This window comes from Colossoma macropomum, unplaced genomic scaffold (genome assembly GCF_904425465.1).
Source record: "Colossoma macropomum unplaced genomic scaffold, Colossoma_macropomum, whole genome shotgun sequence".
Lineage (NCBI taxonomy): Eukaryota > Metazoa > Chordata > Actinopteri > Characiformes > Serrasalmidae > Colossoma > Colossoma macropomum.
Genome location: NW_023494799.1, coordinates 25,170,282 through 25,182,883, shown reverse-complemented (window position 1 = coordinate 25,182,883; position 12,602 = coordinate 25,170,282). Strand labels below are relative to the sequence as shown.

Below are 12,602 nucleotides of genomic sequence, written 5' to 3'. Positions count from 1 at the left end.
ATGTCAACTGCATGTCTGCCTCAAAACATGACAAGAAAGCTTGGTGTAGGATTTCTTTGGATATAAAAAATGAATTAAAAATGTATGATACTGAACTTGAGTGATGTAATAAACAACCAGCAAAGTTTAAAAGGACAAGAATGAAATTTAAGAAAATTGAAATCGCTTATCAGACCTGAGAAATGTATGGGCGTGGCCTAATATTCTGATGAGCGTGTCTGATTGACAACCCTCAGTTCGCAGCTCCCAGCCTGCTACGTCAATGAAGCAGAACTAAACATCAGCACGCGCAGAGAGAAATGAGTGAAACAGGCAATACATAACGTGCAGGTCATGTTGAAGACTGTCTCCCCGCTGTGTCCATGACAAAAATACTATCCGGCTTTTGAACAGCAGCATCTTGAAGGTTGTCATCCACTTTACCGCTCGACGTGTGTTCAGAGAATGGTGGCGTGGCCAGTTGAATTAATAAACGGACAATTGATGCTAGGCTAGCTTTCACTTGGTGGAATTCTGACTCAAACACAAGGAATGAAGTGTAACACAGTTTTGTTAAGGATGTGTGGGTGGGACAACCCAGATCAGCCTTGCGATTGGTGTGGAGTTTACATATGCGCTACCCAAGATTAGGACCGCTCAGTTTACATCAAAGACAAGATTTGCATTAGACACATTGGTTATTTGGTGGACACTGGAAAGTTGTTCTCAGGACATTTCTTGGATTGTGAGAAACAGAAAATGCAACCAACTTTGAAGACTGAACTTTGGTGGTGTAGAAAAACATCCCTGCAGAGCTTTTTGAAAAACTGAAAGCAAGCCTCCTGAAAAGAAGTGAAGCTGTAATGAAGGCAAAGGGTGTTAAATACTAAAACATTTTATATGATATTTAGTTGTTAAGGCTCCTTTGAAATTCTGCATTACACGTTTTCTCCTTTTTTCCTGATGCTGAAAAATGAATAACTTGCTTAACATGCGTGGAAACAAGATCCTAATGTATGGCCACGACTTAGTAATGCATGGGAATGAGATAATTAGTCATGGCCACAACTTAGTAAGGTGTGGGAACAAGATCATGCCTTACTAAGTCGGGCCACGCATTAGGATCTCACTCCCACTCTTTACTAAGTCGTGGCCACAATTTGATTATCTTGTTCCCAAGCATTACTAAGTCGTGGCTACGCATTTGTATTTATACAGGATGTCACCAGCGGGGCTCCATAGCTAAGCCTTATTTAGGCTTTTGCAGAACACAAAGAAATTACAGAACATAATTTGTTCCCCTTCTTTTATACCAAAAGCGAAGAATTTTGGCAAAATACGTCAGTTGTTTCGCAGATATTAGAAAGTCATTTACACAACATAATCTGTATATGAATTCTGTGCTCCCATCAGAGCAATATTAACCTAAACAGGGCTCACTGGGGCTTTAACTTCAGATTCTGAGATTCACCACTTTGGACAAAAGTCTGGAAACAGACCTGCAAAACATTATGAGAATGACTTTGCAGAATACATTACTCATGTTGTATGTTCAGGACTGCTATCCTCATCAACCTAACGCAGCTGTAACCAAACGGCAAAGAGGGAGGGAGTGCTCCGCCTGGAGACTTGCAATGCAACTAAAAGGAATGTGGAGAATGTTGTGAAGCCAGATATTTATGGCCAAAAAGTTTTGCAAATTGGCCTTAAGGAGATAGCCGAGGCACTGCGGCAGTAATGCTAGCCTGTCAACGCTACCCTCTGTTGACATCTAAAAGCAGAGCCGTGTCGGGAGAAATGAGACGGCAGCCTAATTACCTCCCTACGTACCTTTGACTCATCCTCTTGGGTCAGAAAGGAGGTCCAAATAGCACTAGAGCTCTGAACAGGAGCTCATCTGGCCCTGCGATTCCCACACAAATTAGTGCTATTATCTACAATTAGCCTACGCCCAGCCTCAACATCTACCATTAGACGTCCTAACTATCTGCTCTGCAATCTTAAAGAGCACATGTTCTTTTGCTAAAGTTTAACTAGTAGACAGATCCAATGGAAGCCAAAGCAGATAAGCGAGAGTGAGTGGAGAAAAACCAAGCAAAACAAAGGAAAAAGAACGCTTAATGTTTCCACAGTCAGCGCAGAGCGAGCTAAATTTGAGACAGTCTCTAGGGGCAATTACAGAAGCGGAGGGGCTATCCATCAACATCATTGAGATGCAAAGCCACGCACGTTTTAAAATAACTCTGTGTTTGTTTATTTTCTAGTCAAATCAATTTCAAGTTCATCTTTGTACAATAAAAGAACAAAAAGAAAAGACCACATCAAAGTGAGCAGTGAGGGAGAACTCACATGCTATTCATTTGCGATATTTGTGTTTAGAGCAAGTTTAAAGTTTCTCCCAGACTCCTGACCACAGACGGCTCATGATGTTTGTCTGTCGCAGGTGACGTCACTGTATGACCGCGGTACTATTGTCGTGCCAAGGAGAATCAACATATTTCCAGTGTGCTGTACAGTTTGAAATGAAGTGGTTTACTGTTTTCCTTGGGACACTTCAGGGACGATTTGCTTGTGTGCATAAACTCAAAACTTAATGCCTGTAAAATACACAAATCATGAAGCCATGAACGCGCCAACCTTTCACATCCGTGATTTATTGTGAAACTTCTTTGCAGTTGTTTTACAAGTAGCATTTGTTCATCAAATTTCTGTAACTAGCCAGATGCTAATTTCCAATTAGCCCATCAATGCTAATTCCTAGGTAGTGTTAGCATTGAGCTACCAATTATGTTTTTTGGTAACAGACATTAAAGTATCGTTTTTTACTTTATTTGTTGGAGTTTTATAATCTATCTGCACTCTGTGCTTGTTGACTACAGTGATCAGCCAATGATGTCACATAGCATTTAACTCTGACACAAATCATGCTCCAGAGCACAATAATATGATCTTGCTCCATTTTTATCCATAAATAAAGGCAGCCATAAATAATGACAATTCAGATAACTGTTTATAATACATGCTATTATTATATATATTTAATATATGCTAGTATTAATATATAATCATTTTTGAAGTGTTACTATAAGAAAACCTGAACACAATCTGAACTTACAGTGTTAAGTTTTGCATTTCAGGCTTTCAGCAGAGAATGTAAATGGACTCTGTACTATATTACAGACATACAGTACTGTGCAAAGGTTTTAGGCACCTGAGAATATTATATTTTAAAAGCTATTTAACTGGGCAGTAAGAACATGATTGCTCAGAAAAACACTAATATTGCAATAAATGCAAACAGCATTAAAACAATAAGAAGTGCTTTTGTATGCCCAAATTCTTTGTTTGTTTGTTTGTGTTTTCACCCAGCATTATATGTAGTTACAATCCAATACCCGGGTTGGTTAAAAATGCTTTATTATGTTACAGCATAAGTGCTGTAGATGAAATTTAACAAAGCCATGTGATGACTGAGGGCTTCTAGGAGAAATCTGGACCCTAACTTTGTTCTTCCAACTAGCTCATGAGATATCCACTGCTTTTTTCTAACTAAGAATTGTATTTTTTTACTACACTTCTATTTATTACGATATGATTCTCTCTTTTTTTTTACAAGTAAAAACATACTGCTGAGAAAAGGTTTTAAACAATGTGTGTTTTGCACAATACTGCATATGTCTGTAAACATCACATTAACTACACTTTGAGCAGACGTTCTTATCCATAGCAAAATAAAAAGTTAGGTGACTGTAGTCGTGCTGAAGTACATTACTGAAATAAAAGCGCTGTTTGTGTCTGAACAGTGACACCAATCCAGCCTCTTGTTTGGTGCAGTGTGTTAGTCACTGTGACATTACTTCTACATATGAATCAAAATCAATTATTTTGGGTTTATGAGCACATTCCTGTTTTTTCAGTACTGATACTTGTTATCTTAATTTTCCACCGTCGCTCTCCCAGTGAGGCGAAGCGGAAGATGGTCATTGATACGGCTGTGGCATGAAAAAGGTCATGCAACAAACAGATGAATAGCTCAGATATTAACCAAACTATCATCTCTTTAAAGGTCATGAGGGTCGCCTGAGACTTGATATGTAAAACAACTGTGATAGACTGTAACTGTCTTCACATTCAAAGTAGCACAATATCAACACCTACATAAATCACATTCAAATCATTCATTCTGCATACTTCCCATTGGAAAACAAGTATAAATAAAGTCTTTTAGGAACCACACCCCACCTCAGCTGCAATATGAGGCTGAGGTGGCAGGCGGAAGCCACACTGGCAAACAACAGATAACTAGCAGTTTCCTTTAATACCAGAGGTCCAAATCTGCAGCCAAAAGCTGTGGAAAGCAGCAGATGGTCATCCGGGATTTTTCTCTCAGCCAGGATTGCCTTCCTCTTTCCCTCCTTCACTCTTTCCAGTCATCCGTCTTCTCTTCCTCTCTGTGAATTGTATCGGTTATCCAACCTCACCTTCATCATTCTTTTGCTATCCTCCACCTTGTCATCATCATTACAGTTCTCTCGTTCTTTTACTGTCTACAAATGTTTCATTTTGAGCCGTCAGTCTGAGGCTGAAATACAAGTCTAAAACACAAGGTAAAACACGAGTTCTGCAAAAAAGGCCTGATGATTATTTGTTCAAATTTAATAGATAAAAGTTTAAAAACAGTAAAATCATTTAAATAACCATGTTAATGTAGAGTTTAAAGCACTAAATGCTCGCAATCTACCAAATGGAATGCTCTTTGAAAGCATGTGGGGGCGATAAAGAACACGATTAGCTCATGTTTTGCAGTTGTAAATAGCACAATAACTGGACAGCTTCATAGACTCATTCACTAGCATTTTTACCCCCAAATAGCACACACAAAGGTTTTATTGCGTTAGCATCCCCAGATGTAGATGCCATCAACCAAAAGCAGTCAAAGGCAAACTACATGCATGTCCGAGCCCATACAGAGATGTGATGCATGCAGATATATTCAAAAAAATTAAGTAAAATTAGTTCATGAACATTTCAATGCCAAGAATTAAAATTTACATGAAAAAATCCTAATCACATCAATAACAGTATTGAAACTGTATTTCAGTGGCTTCAGGAGCTACTAAGCAGCTATTAGTTATGCGCACTAAGTATAGTATTTAAAGGGAAAAGGTAAAACTACGTGAAACGGTTGTGTTAGTCTGTAGTGTGAATAGCATCTATGCTAGCTAGAGTAATAGGTAATCCAGCTGAAGTTTCAGTAAATATTAAAGAAACATTCTGTAACTTGCTTAAATTACAGCTAGATTAGCTGCCAACTTCAGCTAAATTAGCTATTGTGCCAACTGGAATACAAGCTATCCAAGCTGCATGCTAGCACACAATTACGAGATGGCATCGCGTAGTGCTTCATTCTGCCTCTTAGACTAAAGGCTTTCTATATTTGATCCATATCAAACCTGACGTAGGGTACTGCAGGAATTCACTGCATTAAGGTTGGTGGTTCTTAATTTGATCAGTTTTTTTTCCAGGCTGAAGATGAATTACGAGTCATTAAAGGGCGAGTCAGAGTGAAGTCATGAGTCAGGTCAACGTGCAACTTGAGTCAGACTGCTAACTCAAGTTCCCATCTCTGATTGCAGCCCTGTATGACAACAATAAAATTAACTGCCAGAATGAATGGTGTCTCAAACATACTCAGAAGCTCACATTAAAAACCAGAGTTTCAATTCTAGGTAATGGTTCAGCACATCTGAGAGAGAAGTTCTTCCATCTCGTAGAATTCAAGATTAATCCGCATGTATTCCACACCACAGGAGGTCCTTGAAACCACCAGCCTCTCAAGCTGTACTTAACAGATAATATGCAGCACAGTAGAGTCCAGGTATGCATGAACAATGACCAATTAGGACCATTTCTCAATACAGCAGCTGTGCCTGGAATGGCCCTATGCCACGTTAACCCCAGGAACACTTAATGACTTTGTAAAAGCACATTTTTCTGAAATGCAGGTCCATTAGCATTTCTCCTCCTGCAAATGAACCCCCAGAAGACTCTGCGCAAATTTATGAGGAGGTCCACAGAGAACGTGCCAGCTGCACGCTGCCTTCCCTAGGGATAGGGCAAGGAGAAAACTCATACAGGTCACTGTGCTTTATAGCCAGCGCCGCTCAGGCAAAGCACAGCAGCTCCATCCTCTGCTGGCTGCCTCATGTTTGGGCCAGTCAGGTTTATGGAGCGCATCAGTATATAAAAAGTTATGAGTCTTTTAGCACAGAAAGTCCTGTGAAGTGAGTCCACAAGTCGATTTAAGTAAAGTCACACAGCGGATGAATTAAAGGTTCGGTGACAGTTCTATGGGAGGTGAAATGAGAAAAGAAAAAAGATAGCATGCATATTCGATTACTACAATCTGCATCCTGAAAAACTGATGGGCTTGAAGTCTTATCTATAACGCCCGTCATAATCAATTAAAAGCGGATCGATACGACACCCAGCACAGTCCTCTGTGTCAGCGTTTGTAAACTGACTGCTGCACTGGAGAATGTTCGCCGGTCAATCATTCACCCAAAGAAAATGGGCTGGAAACCTTTTAACATACCAAATCTCACCTTCCATCTCGTGCTATGTTAGAAAGGGCCAATTGCAATGGGTGGGAAAAAAAGAGAGGTAGACTGATGGTGTGAAGAGAGAATCAAAAGGCCAAAGACGAGTAATTTTTTTTCAGCTCCCTGGAAAACGACCCCAAACATCTGACCATCTGTGGTTACTATAGAAACAGCCAAGAGCAAGCACTGAATTTGACAATGTGATCAGTGATCAGTACAATGAACAATGTCCAACTGGACACAGACAAACTCACTATTGCATTCCAGCTACTGTTTCCACACAGCTGACAGCCAGCTGACAGACAGTGGTGCTGTGAGAAACAGATCCAAAACAGTGCTGTCGGAACTGGAATCCTTTTATTTAGGTAACTGTGAGGAAAATAACCACAGTAAACGGTTAAACAGCGTTCGGATGGTGGGAATTTTCCCCTTTGCTTTACCTTTTATTTGACAAAGATCAAGAGTTAACTCATGGCCATGAAACTGCAATTATCTATATTTTTACCAAAAAGATAAATCCAACACTTGTGTCAAAACCTCTGGTGGTCACATCAGACAGTAATGTGAGAATTCAGTTTCATAACCCACCCTGTTTTTGGTGGGGTTTCAGTAAATTTTCAATAAAAAGTCATGCGTTTATATTTTTGTTCAGTAGAATAACAAAGGGCTATACAATACTGTAGTGTCTGTAGCCGCTTAGCTTTGCATGATTGTACGTGAGCTGAGACATAACTGTTTTTCCCAAAGACCTGAAGTCGCCCTGTTTGACGCTGTGGTCAGAGGATGTGCTAAAATGCACACCGTCTCATTGTTGCTGTATAGAAACCAACATGTCTCTCCATTTTTTCGACTGTTTATTTCTCTGTATAAGAAGAGCAGCTGTCATTAACATCATGTCCAAAATACATGATAAATGGATGTCAGGTACAATAAACGTGGTATTAATGTGGGATATTCATTCACTCCATGTTTGAAAGTTTGTGTGTAAGAATACTAGTGTCTTTCTATGGTATCACTGATGCAATAAATCAATAAATGAACGACAGCACTGAGTTTTTTGCCATCACTGGGGACTGCTACTGCAGCAACTCAATCACAGGCCTACGTCAACAGCATGTGTACTTTTGTACCTCCAGCCACACTGCATTCATACAAAATGGGCTTTCTTTCAGCTGTGATGTCTATCTTTCCATATCTCAACATAATGCAAAATTTCACATCTCAAAACTCTTCATTGATCTCAGAGCCAAAGTTGTGTCTGACCTTTCAAAGAGGAAACGTCTACCACTGTAAGGAAAGTCCTTATTTTTTTATACAGTTTTTCAGATTGAGCAAAGGAAAAATGCAACGTTTTCAATTCCGTCACTTTATAATTGACCTACTTTCAGAATCTCTGTGCAGGGGAAATTGAAAACAAGAGCATAATTTCAAGGCATTTGCCTGCATTTCTAATAGCCATGGAAACATCTTAAATTTTGTAAAGAAACAACTATGTGGCCAAATGAAAAGGTCATTAAATGCTTGTTAGTAAAATCTGGTGTAAAGTCATACTCCGATGTAGTTTGAAGACGACAGCATAAGACTGTCAATCTGCACAAAATAAATATATAAATAAATATTTGTGGATGGATGTAGAGAGTTAGAGATAAGATTTAAAAAAATAATTAGAAGAATAGATGACATTTATATAGCACTTCAAAGGCCCAAAGACACTTACAGTTTACAATTTGGATAAACATCGAAACATCACCATCAAACAAACCATACAGATGACAAGACAAATGATAAGCATACATAAATCACAAGACAAAGGACGAAATGACGAGTTATATTCAAGGAAGGCTGTATGGAAGAGAAAACAGATGTGTTTTAAGGTTGGATTATATGCATAAATAAAAAGGAGGGGCAAAAAAGACAATTTGTAATTAAAGAACAAAGCTAAATAAGTTCAAACCACTGAAGTAATAAGGAGCATCAGCTTGGATTCAAATCTAGTGCCTTATCAAATGTGCATATTTGACATCAGAAGCACATTCAGATTTTCAGTTCTGAACAACGGAGAACAGAGAGTTGGCAGACTAAAGCTGATGCAGCACAGCAGTGCGAGAAGGACTCAGCATAAATCTGACCAAAAGTTGCTGAAAGCAAGAACAGATTATCTGAAATTGTTTAGGATCTGTTTAGACTGGGAGGACACTATTTAACCCCACAGAGGACACTGGTTAACCCTGATTAAATATGACCTGCAAATATACTACGCCTCCTCCAACAGAAGCCCATACAATTTCACACCAATCAGTGTGCACAAACTATTTTCACTGATCCAAATGCATGCAGCAAAAACATATATCTAGGACTGCAACTAACGATTATGCATATTATGTTTATCTATCAAGAATAAGAAAGGGCCATACAATACTGTAGTGTCTGTTCGCATGATTGTACATGAGCTGAGACATAATTGTTTTTCCCAGAGACCTGAAGTCGCCCTGTTTGACGCTGTGGTCAGAGGATGTGCTAAAATGCACACCGTCTCATGCTGTTGCTGTATAGAAACCAACATGTATCTCCATTTTTTCGATTGTTTATTTCTCTGTATCATTTATGTATGATTATGTATATTGTGTTTATCTATCAACTATTTATGCAAATTAATTAATTAATGAATTTAAGTAAATGTCACAAGAAATCTGAATTTGCAAATTTACCGTAAAAGTATTAACCCCTTACATGGTCAGGGCCAGCTGGCGGGCTCAAAGTTTTATTACACCACCTATAACCTAAGAATAGCTCAGCCAGTTTGCATTGAAGTCCCTGTAGTTACTGAATAATAAGCCTTAGTGTGTAATTAACCTGAAATTTTAAGGGGTTGTTTTGGTTATATTAACGTTACATTTATTTCTAGCATTTATTTCTAAATTGAAGTTATTGCCGAATTAAACGTACAAATGGAGATTTACATCATTACTGAATTGCCACCTCAGCATTTTACTACACTGTACTTATCACCACCAAAATGTTCCTCTATCTTTTCCAAAGTATAGCTAACATTGCCTTTCCTTGGCTAACATTAGCCGTAGCCAGAAGCTAGTTAGATTAAGCACTTACCTGCTCCCAGCACAAGCAGGAATGCATTGGAACTCAAGCGCTTTATTTGGCTTCGTTTATACTTTATTGCTGTGTTGGTGAGAAACAAATGATTTTATACTGACCCTGTCCATGTCCAATGTATTGAAGTCAGTCAGATTTAACATTACACTTTTTTTCAACAAAAGTAAACAATTCGCTGATAAAAAGTTCACCTCAATCATTTTTCATAAAATCAAATGTTGTTGACTTATCATTAAGACTTCTCACCTTATGAAAAGAGTCATAATTCAAGTAAATCATTTACACACATTAAATTTTATGCCAAGTGGTCATAGAAAGGCCTTTCCTGCTTCAGATTAAATGCACATGTTGTAATGACCATGAAGCATGAAAAGTAATCATCATACATCAAGTGTAGCAGTACTGCGGTCAAAATAATTCCCCAAGAACAATATGCTCATGCTCCATCACTCTGTAAGCATGTTCTTGTCGAAAGGCACAAAAACCCTAGAAATTACACTATTGCAACACTACAGCATCTTTCATTTGCCCATCCTGCTGTCACTTCGTGAGCCAAGATCTCTACAGAAAAAAAGTCTTAATTTTTTCGTTTTGACTTTCTCTGAATTTCCCAATTCTGTTATGACTACAGGCAATTAAAGTTCTCTTAGCAAACTGTAAAAAGAGTTGAAGGAAAGTGTTAATGAATCAAAGCCCCCTGCCACACATGCAAGATTATAACCTGCCAAGAGACATGAAAGGCACCAAAACCAAATGTGACATTTCAGAGAAAGGTGAACAGTGCAAAAATTAAAAGGCCGGGCCTTGAGGACAGATGACTGTGCTGAAGATATGAATAACCGACCGCGTATCAGTACATGACTTTCAAATGCAATAATTCACTGGAGCACAAAATGTTTTCGGAGAGAGAGTCTTTAATGTGTTTGTTGAAATGGAAAAATGTGCCATCCATTACCTCCGAAGGAACTTGAATCTGAACCCTAGAATTTCTTTCTAGTGTCAAGGGTAAATAATTTCCAGGATGCCACCAAAATAAACAACTCGGGCGGCAGCTTCTCAGGCATGAAAAATCATTATCATCTGTAAACTGAACCTCCATTTCAGACTTGGTCAGGGAAGCCCCGCACAACGATTTCCTTCCATCAGTGAAATATGGGGAGGAGGCAGAACGGTGTAATTTTTGGGGAATGGGACAATCCATCTGACAGCAGAAGGCATTATTAATCAAATACTTTTTAGCTGCAGATAAGCAACCTTCCCAGAAATGCTGCACTTCAAAAAGAGGTTGCAAAAAAGATGAATGGAGCAAGTGAGCTCACTGGAAAGTTAATCTTTACTTTTTGTCGTGGAATGGCACAAGATGTGGAGCCACTTCTGCCGAGCCGCCCCATTAACCGGCGCCGTGCGTCAGCAACTTAACAAGCTTCACCAAGCCACCACTGACCTCCACGCTTAAGTCTGAACAGCGAAACAGCGCACAACAGCCCAGGCTCACCACACGGACACCACCCTGCGCTGGTGGCGGTGCTCAGTTGCACCCTGAGAAAGAGTCTTTGAAGAGGAAATGCGTGTTTACACTCTCTTGTGAAATTATGAAACATCTCGTCGCTGTTGGAAAAAACCTTTTCAGTTTAATTTAATGTAACAAGATTTTGTTTGGCATCATTCTGGACTATTTATACTGGTTCGCTTGTCATGAAATTTTGACATTGTGCAGGGGTCCGCAACCCAAAAGTTGAGAAGAATGTAACCACCTTGAGAGCAACAACATTTTATACCCATTTTACCAACTTAGCTGTAAATATGTCTCAGTATGTGCTGATGTACTAGCATAGGCTAAAAAGTATACTATAAACAAAATAGCATACTTACTTTGCTCTGCTTTAAGCTTTAGCTCAGCTATAGCTGCTTTTCTCACATCTCCGGCAGGAAATTTTCCACAAAAGAACAATATTTTCTTGTAAAATGACACAGTATTAATGGGCAGGAGGCATTTTTAAATAGTGTCATAAATAGAAAAATGGCAAAAACACAGATACAAGGTTTTGTTCCAACAGCGACAATATTTACTGCTCTCGTTTTTCCTGAAAAGAGTGTCAGCATTAAACTTATGCTCTACCACGAGAATGGAACGAGTGGCCTAAATTTGAATACAAAACATCATGCTTAAAATAAACATGCAAGAAGGTTCCACACCTAACCTTAATCATGATAATATGCCATTAAACAAAACAAAACGCACTTTTCTATGAAAAGAAAAATACAACAACAGGAAAACAACAGCTAATTAACAGGAACAAACAAAATCAATAAAAATCTTGAAAGCTGTCCTCCCACATTACGATATTTATAGCACTTAATACTCTTGGCAGCTCTACATTTATGAGTAAATATAAGTAAGAATATGGTCACTTGACAATTTACAAAAAATAAAGAATTCATAATGTGCTGTGTAAAAGAGATCACCCTTCATTTATTTAATGTCCTGTCAAAACATCCATTAGGGGCAGCTCATTCATTTTTCATGAGATATTTCTGAGGTTACGTATAAGTAAGGTAGTCCACTTGCATGAGGAAGGAAAATAAGTGGGGGGGGAGCTTCCACGGCTGGAGTTCAAAAAATAATTCAAAGTTACAGAGAAAATAACTAACAACTGTGCCAGACCTTGCTTGTAAGACCACCACAACTGTTCTTTAGATAAACAGTACTTAAACTTTTTTTAAAAAAAGAGCTTAGTGTGAAGAAATATCCTTGTAGATTTCCTTAAAAAACTGAGTCTTCTTAAAAAAGAACATAAGCTGTAATAAAGGTAAAGAGTGGACATTACATACTGAAAAAACTGATTTATGTAGCTGTTTTGTGTCTAAAACACAAATGCATAACTTGTGCTTAATGGACATTTCAACTGG

The 12,602-nt window shown here is 38.6% G+C and overlaps 1 protein-coding gene across 4 annotated transcripts in view; it reads right to left on the bottom strand.

Moving 5' to 3' along the window:
* furina (furin (paired basic amino acid cleaving enzyme) a) overlaps positions 1 to 12,602 on the bottom strand; it is a 124,861-nt gene that overhangs the window by 75,095 nt on the left and 37,164 nt on the right. The window lies entirely within an intron of this gene.